Raw genomic sequence first — 8,784 nt, 5'->3', positions numbered from 1 at the left:
GCGCGGGCTTGGTTGCTCTGTGGCACGTGGGACCTTCCCGGACCAGGGCTTGTACCCATGTCCCCTGCATTGGCAGGCGGCCTCCCAACCACTGCGCCACCAGGGAAGCCCCAAAATGACAGCTTTAAATAACCAGTTCTAGTTCATAAGACAGTTAATTCTCAGTAAGAGATCCTCTCAAAGGTGCTGAGCGATAAACCAGTCACAATATCTGCTACCCCAGAATTAAGTCTCATTCTTAATCCCAGATGATTAAATCACCTCCAGAGATGATGGATTTAAACACTTAAAAACAAAACAACAAGAACTAGAAGGAAAAAGTAAACAAACAATAAAAGGTGTGGTTATGTTCTTTATCCAGAATAATCTAATTTAGTATTATTTAATAAATAAGATAAAATACTTGGAAAGGTTTACAATCAACCACCCGTTTCCCCAACTCCCCCCCAAAAATAAAAATAAAAATCCAAAATGGGGAGACCTGATAGAAAGAGCTATACCATACTGAGGGAGAACATAATCAGGGAAAAATTTACCCTTCTTCTCAAATACTTTGGATTATTGTCCTTATATGTGTATTAAAAGGGAAATGAAGAAGGTAATTCTACCCAGAAAAGAAAGATATGCTTCAGGTATATAAACTAGAAATCATTGTTAATTTATCTCACTAAACAGAAGAAAGTATGCACAAACACACAAATTCACTTTTTTTAAACTTCTAATGGATGTTATTAAATTTATAGGTAAGTCACTGGTTATTTTTAAGTTATTATGCATATTCCTATAGAGTTTATCAGGAGACCCGTACTTTATGTTAGCTCATATATAGCATTGTTTAAAAACATTAGTATAGTCTTAGGCGATAAGTTAATATATAATTTTTGATAAAAATGTTCTCAACAAAAACAGCAATGGAAATTCAGACGCATTATGGCAGGGGTGCATCCTCATTTAGTGAGGAAAACTTTGAGGTTATTTACCTTATTTCTGAAGTTGCATAATTTTTAACACAACTTTTAGGTATTAATTATTAAAAAGTTTATAGGGCTTCCCTGGTGGCACAGTGGTTGAGAGTCCGCCTGCCGATGCAGGGGACACGGGTTCGTGCCCCGGTCCGGGAAGATCCCACATGCCGTGGAGCAGCTAGGCCCGTGAGCCATGGCCGCTGAGCCTGCGCTCCGCAAAGGGAGAGGACACAACAGTGAGAGACCTGCATACCGCAAAAAAAAAAAAAAAAAAAAAAAGAGTTTATAAATTATGAATACAAATTCTGTAAAAAGGTGAACTTTCATTTAATATTAGAAAATATGTTATGACAAATTATTTTTTTAGAAATATATAACCATAGGAACACACATAGAAAGGACTTACGTAAGAGTGTCACCCTAAAGCTTAAGCATTTGACCGTCAATCTGTAGGTAACAGCCAGCAAGGTTAATATCTCAGTCCTACAACCACAAGAAACCGCATTCCACCAGTGCCCTGAATGAATGAGGAAACTGATTTCCTGAGTCTCCAGAAAGGAATGCAGCAGTGATTAAACCTTAATTTTAGCTCAGTGAAATTGGTATAGGACTTCTGACTTACAGCATTGTTATATAATAATTTGTGTCATCTTAAGCTGTTGAATATATGGTAATTTGTTATGACAGCAAGAAAACAAAATTAAATGCCCAGGAAATTATATATGACAAATTAAAATTTGATTTGTGATCAATATTTTTAATGATGTTGTTAAATTAAAACACTAAAGAATAAAACTACAACTTAACAAAATTAAAATATCTATTAACACACTCATAAAATATGCATCAGAATTTCAATTTTTTTCAATAGAATATTTACACTATACATTGTATATATGGTGTATAAACCATTTTGTTCTCTTTGACGTAAAACACATTTTTGTCATAGTTTTTGGAAAGAAAGCTTCCTTTTACATTTTTAAATGTGTTTTACTCTTGTGTAAAACAACCTTAACCCATAATACAGAACCTTGAAATGGAGAGTTTATTTAAGAAGACTTTTGGGTGGATTATGCCACGTTGTTGCTCAAGGTACTGTATCAGTGTAGAGTACTAGGAGTCCTAAAAACAGTTTCATCCTTAAATTTTTTTTAAAAAGGTAATAAAGTAAAGGCAAGTAAAATGTGCAATTTCATTTTTTTCCTTAGACAAAGGAGGAAGGAGAGAGGTAGATAGTTTCTAACATGTTTTGAGCCCTAATATATTTCAGCCCTTTTAGTGAGCTGTTAAAATGCCATCTAATTCGTCACAGTATGTTCAGGTATGTATTTTATAGAGAAAACAGATGCAGAATGCTCACATAACTTGCCAAGGTCGCAAACCTCACACTTGATGGGAATGAAGCAGTGGAAGCAATCCAGGTTGGTTTAACTTGCTAACCCATGCTCAGTCCCCCTGCTAAGATGATTGATTTCTGAGAAAATATGTAGGAAATTGAATAAAATATCAATGCAAGAAATTCTTAGTTGCTCAACGAAATAGAGAAAGAACAAGTCAGGATAACTGAACTTCATATTTATTCCCTAAATTTAATTTTCTACTAATAATTTCTGGTCTTCCTTTTGTTCAAGGCACAGAAGGAATTTGGTTTAATCTTCTTCCTTAGCCCCTTACTACAAAGATGGAGGTGTTAATGAGCAGTGAAATGGCCCAAAGGCAGACATCAGGAAGCAGGAGGGAAAGAAGCAGGGGGCCTGGAAAATCTAACCAAAAAATCAGTCCTTTAAATATTCAAAATACCATAGTTTTTGACACTATCTGTATCTTATTGCCTGAGCTAAAAAAAGAAATTGAAGTACGATTTATAGTTTTAAGCCTCATCAACTAGGAAGTCAAGTTAGACTTTCATTAATCACTCAGGCAAGAATAAAGATGTATCCACAGTTCTCTGCAGACTTTTACAGTCAAAAGCAGTCACTGCAAGCATCTGCAGCATTCCACTTCCTTCCTTTCTCCCTTCCATCTTCCTTCCCTCTCTCCCTCTCCCTTTCTCAGAGTGCACACGTGATGGAAGAGCCCTGAAACTTGAATCCTCCTCCTTCCCCCTATCGCTCCATCCTCCCCTCACTTCATTCCATTTTTCTGTGCTTTCTTGTTCTCTTTATTCTTTTTTTCTTTTTAATCCTGGCCCTCAGTTAAGAAACATTCATCTGTTTTTATGTGTCTTAAATCATCTGAATATCATAATCTAAAGTGTTCTTCTTTCCTTGTTATTATAAAAAAAAATTGACATTTCTACCCTTCATAACTATTACCATTCATCCTCCCAATCTCCCCTCAACCTTGTTTAGCTAAATAGTAACAATTTGGGGTAATGTTAGTCTAAATCTTTGCTATAATTTATTGATATGATTGTAACACACACTCATGCACACTTATAATTTTTTGTCATCCCTAGTCCTTTTTGCAAAGAGCAATACAGAACCAAAGCTTTTCCACTCTGTGTATTTTAAAAAGCTGTTCTTGGTTGCTAGCTTCAGTTACTGTAGTCAGGGCCTTGGGCCATGTGTGATTGCCTTTCTCTCACAGTATGCTCTAATCTATCCTTCTGCTACATTTATTAGTTTTTCTAGATCTTGAATCAAACTATTAAATAACGATATGCTATATTATGAATGTTATTTAACTGGAAAGAAAATAGATACGTGTCAAATAAAGACATTTCATTTTTACATTGAAAAATACTTCCTTGGGTTAATTTACTAGGTGATTTAAATGATCAATTTCACTCTATTAACATTAGTTTTCTTATATTTTTGCTCTGTGGAAGGTATCATCGAAATTGCAGTGACAAATCTATTATACAATGATGACAAATGATAGGAGGCATTGCAGTTGATCATCATATGAGGGGGTCTGTCATGTGAAAAATTACACTGATGCAATGGTAGCCTCCACATCTCCTCCCAACTATCCCAGGCTATCCCAGGGGTCATGGAACAGAAAAGGCTCACTGAGCAAATTAAGATGCATTAATCACAAGGTTTACTGAATGAACTTAAAAGCTGTAGCAAAAATCTAAAGGAGAGAGGAGAAAAGATAAGGTAACACACTGAGAACAGGTTGCACATGTGGTATAAGTGGCTTCCTACCCAGGTCCTTGTTTCACCAGCCATGCTCACGTGTCCTGTCTCTCTCTCATACTTCAGCAGTATCCTCTGATGGTGAGGTTGAAAAAAAAAGGGCTTAGCAGATAGAAAGTGCCTGGAGCCAATACACACTTTCTATATGAGTCAGACACAGTGGCAAAAAATATCTGCTCATCAGTTATGGATTTTGTCATGTTAGGGCAATTGGGGCAGAAATGATATGGCCAGAATGGGGGTTCACAAATGGACAACATAAGTATTGAGTGTCTTATGTGACTCATGTGTTTTCCTGTGTCATTATCAACCTGTTCTCCATGCGTCCCATTAAGTGTATCACGAATGTTTCCTACTTCTTGGTCCTTTATCCTTTTCTACCTATGTTCAGTACATATTTACTCATATTAATTATATACATATATACTCTACTTACATTATTTATGTCCAGCACATCTCTCAAGCTTCTTGCTTCTATACTTAGCTTTATCTATCATCCTAGTGTATTTACTTTTCTTATTTTTTATGGCAGAATAGAATATTCTTAAATAATACTATAGGTGCATATACAGAGCATACATTTTGAGGAATAGTATAAAGCTGGATGAAGACTAACATATATTTGTAGAAATCTCAGAAATATCTGATGAGTGAGGAAATCTTACCAAAAACACACAGAGAATTAAAGAAAAAATTTAAATATATATATATATATATATATATATATATATTTATATGTAAGTATGCCAGTTTACTAACTTAAGACCCAATGTTATTTAAGGCAAGTAAAAAATATAAATATATATATATATATATATATATATATATATTTATATGTAAGTATGCCAGTTTACTAACTTAAGACCCAATGTTATTTAAGGCAAGTTTTTTCAGATAAACTAATATTGGGATTTAATAGAATTACTCACAAATGTGTGTTTTTAAGCTCATCCTCTATCTAAATCTTTCTAAAATACTTTAGAAAGCAAAGAGCCACGTATGTCCTCTATTTGTGCTCCTCTTGTCTGTCAGGTGGGTTTACCATATAAAGTTTACCACCGGTCAGTCTGCCATGTTGTCAAAACTTCCTCCACACCCTTAATTCCAGGTATTTTTCTGCCCTTTCTGTACTACATATTTAGACAGGTTTGGCCTCAGGTACTGTCCACTCTGCACCCACTCCTAACAGCACTATTGCCATCCAATTGAAGAAGAGAAAAATCCTCTACTCTTGTTTATTAGCAATATTATGGTGGTCACAAAGCAGACTATGATCGTTTTTTCAGTATCTTCCATATATCTCATTACTTTTGTTGTTATTGTTGTTGTTTTACCATTGCATCATTACCATATAACGATATTATCAACCCAACCCTACTCTGATGTTTGTGCTTATCTGAATAGCTCATACACAAAATATTCTCAACTGGAATATCTAATAATTATATGAGTTTATATAAGATGCAAAGGAGTGTTGGTCAAACGTAGAAGGGAGCACAGGTTTGGAATACATGTATCCAGGGTTCTCTCTTCAATTGTTGATAAGCTGTATCAATACAGATAGTGGTGGCAACCTTTTGGGACTGAGCTTAGGGTGTAGCATTTTCCTTTATAACAGAAAGCAAAAGAGTAGAAATGTTATGGGATTGAAATCATTGTGAATAAACCAGAAAATCTCCTGATATTCTGTGTATATATGTTATAATATTTTGAACCTCTAAAACTTTAAGGCTAGTTCTATAATCTGTTCTTTATCAATTGGCCCTTTTTCAGTTTTTATGCATTATCATTTCCCTTTACTTTCTTTATGGGTTCACATGATTGGAGATTCTGTTGATTTATGTATTCAAGAAGTATTTAATTATGCATCTACTACGTGCCAGTCACAATTTTAGAGCCTGGGTATATAGAAAGGAATAAACACAAAGTACTTACCTGCACAGATCTTATATTCTAGTGGGAGGTACTGATTGATTGATTGATTAATAGATAAATGGAGAGAGAGAGAGAGAAAGAGAGAGTCTTTGGAGGTCACATTTGAGAAGACCTTGAGTGAAGTGAAAGAATAAACTTCAGGGTGGAGAAGTATTCTCCTTTGCAAAGACCCTGAGATGAGTGCCTGCATTGCCAATCAAGAAACATAAAGGTGGCCAGTGTGGCTGGAAAGCAGTGAAAAAATGTCAAGACCATATAAGAGTAGTCAGAGAGTAAGCCTTGGGCGAGATGGCAAAGCTTGCCAGGGCAACTTACAGATCATGGCAAGGTCTTTGGTGACATTCTGAGTATAAAGGCAATCCAGTGGAAGCCATGAGGAGGGCAGTGGCACGATTTGAATTAGAGTTCTGAAGGCTTAGTCTAGCTGTTGTGTGGAGAATAGCCTCTGATGGAGCAAGAGTGGACCACTAATGATGCAATCACAGAAGTTCAGTAATTGAGGGATAGCTATTCCTTGGAAGTAAGACATATATAGGGGTAGAGGTGATGAGAATGAGTCAAAGTTTGAGTGTATTTTGAAAGAAGAGTCAGCAAACCTTTCTACTTTTTGGATGTAGGGTTAATATAAAGAGAGAAAACACAAGGTTTACTGACAGTGAGTAAGGTTAAGTGTTAGAATGAAACATGGATTTTGTACTGTAGAATGCATTAGTGACTTTGACAAGAGCAGAGTTAATGGGTTGATGAGGATGATAGCCCTAGTGGAATAAGATCAAGAGAGAATGGGATAAAAGGGAAAAAAGATAACTAAATAGATACTGAAGTATCTTAGGGCCCCTCAAATAGCATTTTCTTTCCCACTTGGATTCTGAACAAGTTGAGAAATAAAACAAGGGTTATAGCAGACACAGAACCAAAACAGCATCTTTATTCATTCTAAAAGCTAAAGTGAACCATGTTATATCAGTTGGCCAGATAAGTTTCCTAGCTGAATCTCAGAATCCTGCACAGACTCAGTCCTAGGTTGTCCTAGAAGGCCTTCTCCTGAAGGACCAGTGGAATGCAAGCATCTTGCAGACTGCTCATCTCCAAGAAGAAGAAAAAGGTAATTATGCTGAGTGTATTTACCAAATAAAATCATTTAGAACAGAGTAAAAATAGAAATAGAGTAAAAAAGCAAAGAATCCAGAAATTACAGTAAGCAAAATATAGCAGAGGGAGGAATACTCCCAAACTCATTCTACAAGGCCACCATCACCATGATACCAAAAAAAGACAAAGGTGCCACAAAAAAAGAAAACTGCAGGGCAATATCACTGATGAACATAGATGCAAAAATCCTCAACAAAATACTAGCAAACAGAATCCAACAGCACATTAAAAGGATCATACACCATGATCAAGTGGGGTTTATCTCAGGAATACAAGGATTCTTCAATATATGCAAATCAATCAATGTGATACACCATATTAACAAGCTGAAGGATAAAAACCATATGATCATCTCAAGAGATGCAGAAAAAGCATTTGACAAAATTCAACACCCATTTATGATAAAAACTATCCAGAAAGAGGGTATAGAGGGAACCTACCTCAACATAATAAAGGTCATATATGACAAACCCACAGCTACCATCGTTCTCAATGGTGAAAAGCTGAAACCATTTCCACTAAGATCAGGAACAAGACAATGTTGCCCACTCTCTCTGCTATTACTCAAAATAGTTTTGGAAGTTTTAACCACAGCAATCAGAGAAGAAAAGAAAATAAAGGGAATCCAAATTGGAAAAGGAGAAGTAAAACTGTTACTGTTTGCAGATGACATGATACTTTACATACAGAATCCTAAAGATGCCACCAGAAAACTACTAGAGCTAATCAATGAATTTGGTAAAGCAGCAGGATACAAAATTAATGCACAGAAATCATTTGCATTCCTATACACTGACGACGAAAAATCTGAAAGAGAAATTAAGGAAACACTCCCATTTACAATTGCAACAAAAAGAATAAAATACCTAGGAATAAACCTACCTAAGGAGACAAAAGACCTGTATGCAGAAAATTATAAGACACTGATGAAAGAAATTAAAGACGATACAAACAGATGGAGAGATATACCATGTTCTTGGATTGGGAGAATCAACATTGAAAATGACTATACTACCCAAAGCAATCTACAGATTCAATGGAATTCCTTTCAAACTACCAATGGCATTTTGCACAGAACTAGAACAAAAAATTTTACAATTTGTATGGAAACACAAAAGACCCCAAATACCCAAAGCAATCTTGAGAAAGAAAAATGGAGCTGGAGGAATCAGTCTCCCTGACTTCAGTCTATACTACAAAGCTACAGTAATCAAGACATATGGCACTGGCACAAAAACAGAAATATAGAAAGCCCAGAGGTAAACCACGCACATATGGTCACCTTATCTTTGATAAAAGAGGCAAGAATATACAATGGAGAAAACACAGCCTCTGTAATAAGTGTTGCTGGGAAAACTGAACAGCTACATGTAAAAGAATGAAATTTGAACACTCCCTAACACCATACACAAAAATAAACTTAAAATGGATTAATGACCTAAGTGTAAGGCCAGGCACTCTAAAACTCTTAGAGGAAAGCATAGGCAGAACATTCTATGACATAAATCACAGCAAGATACTTTTTGACCCACCTCCTTGAGTAATGGAAATAAAAACAAAAGGGACCTAATGAAACTTAAAAACTTTTG

The sequence above is a fragment of the Lipotes vexillifer genome, unplaced genomic scaffold (genome assembly GCF_000442215.2).
Source record: "Lipotes vexillifer unplaced genomic scaffold, Lipotes_vexillifer_v1.1 scaffold732, whole genome shotgun sequence".
In the NCBI taxonomy this organism is placed as follows: domain Eukaryota; kingdom Metazoa; phylum Chordata; class Mammalia; order Artiodactyla; family Lipotidae; genus Lipotes; species Lipotes vexillifer.
Note: the sequence above shows the minus strand (reverse complement) of the source record.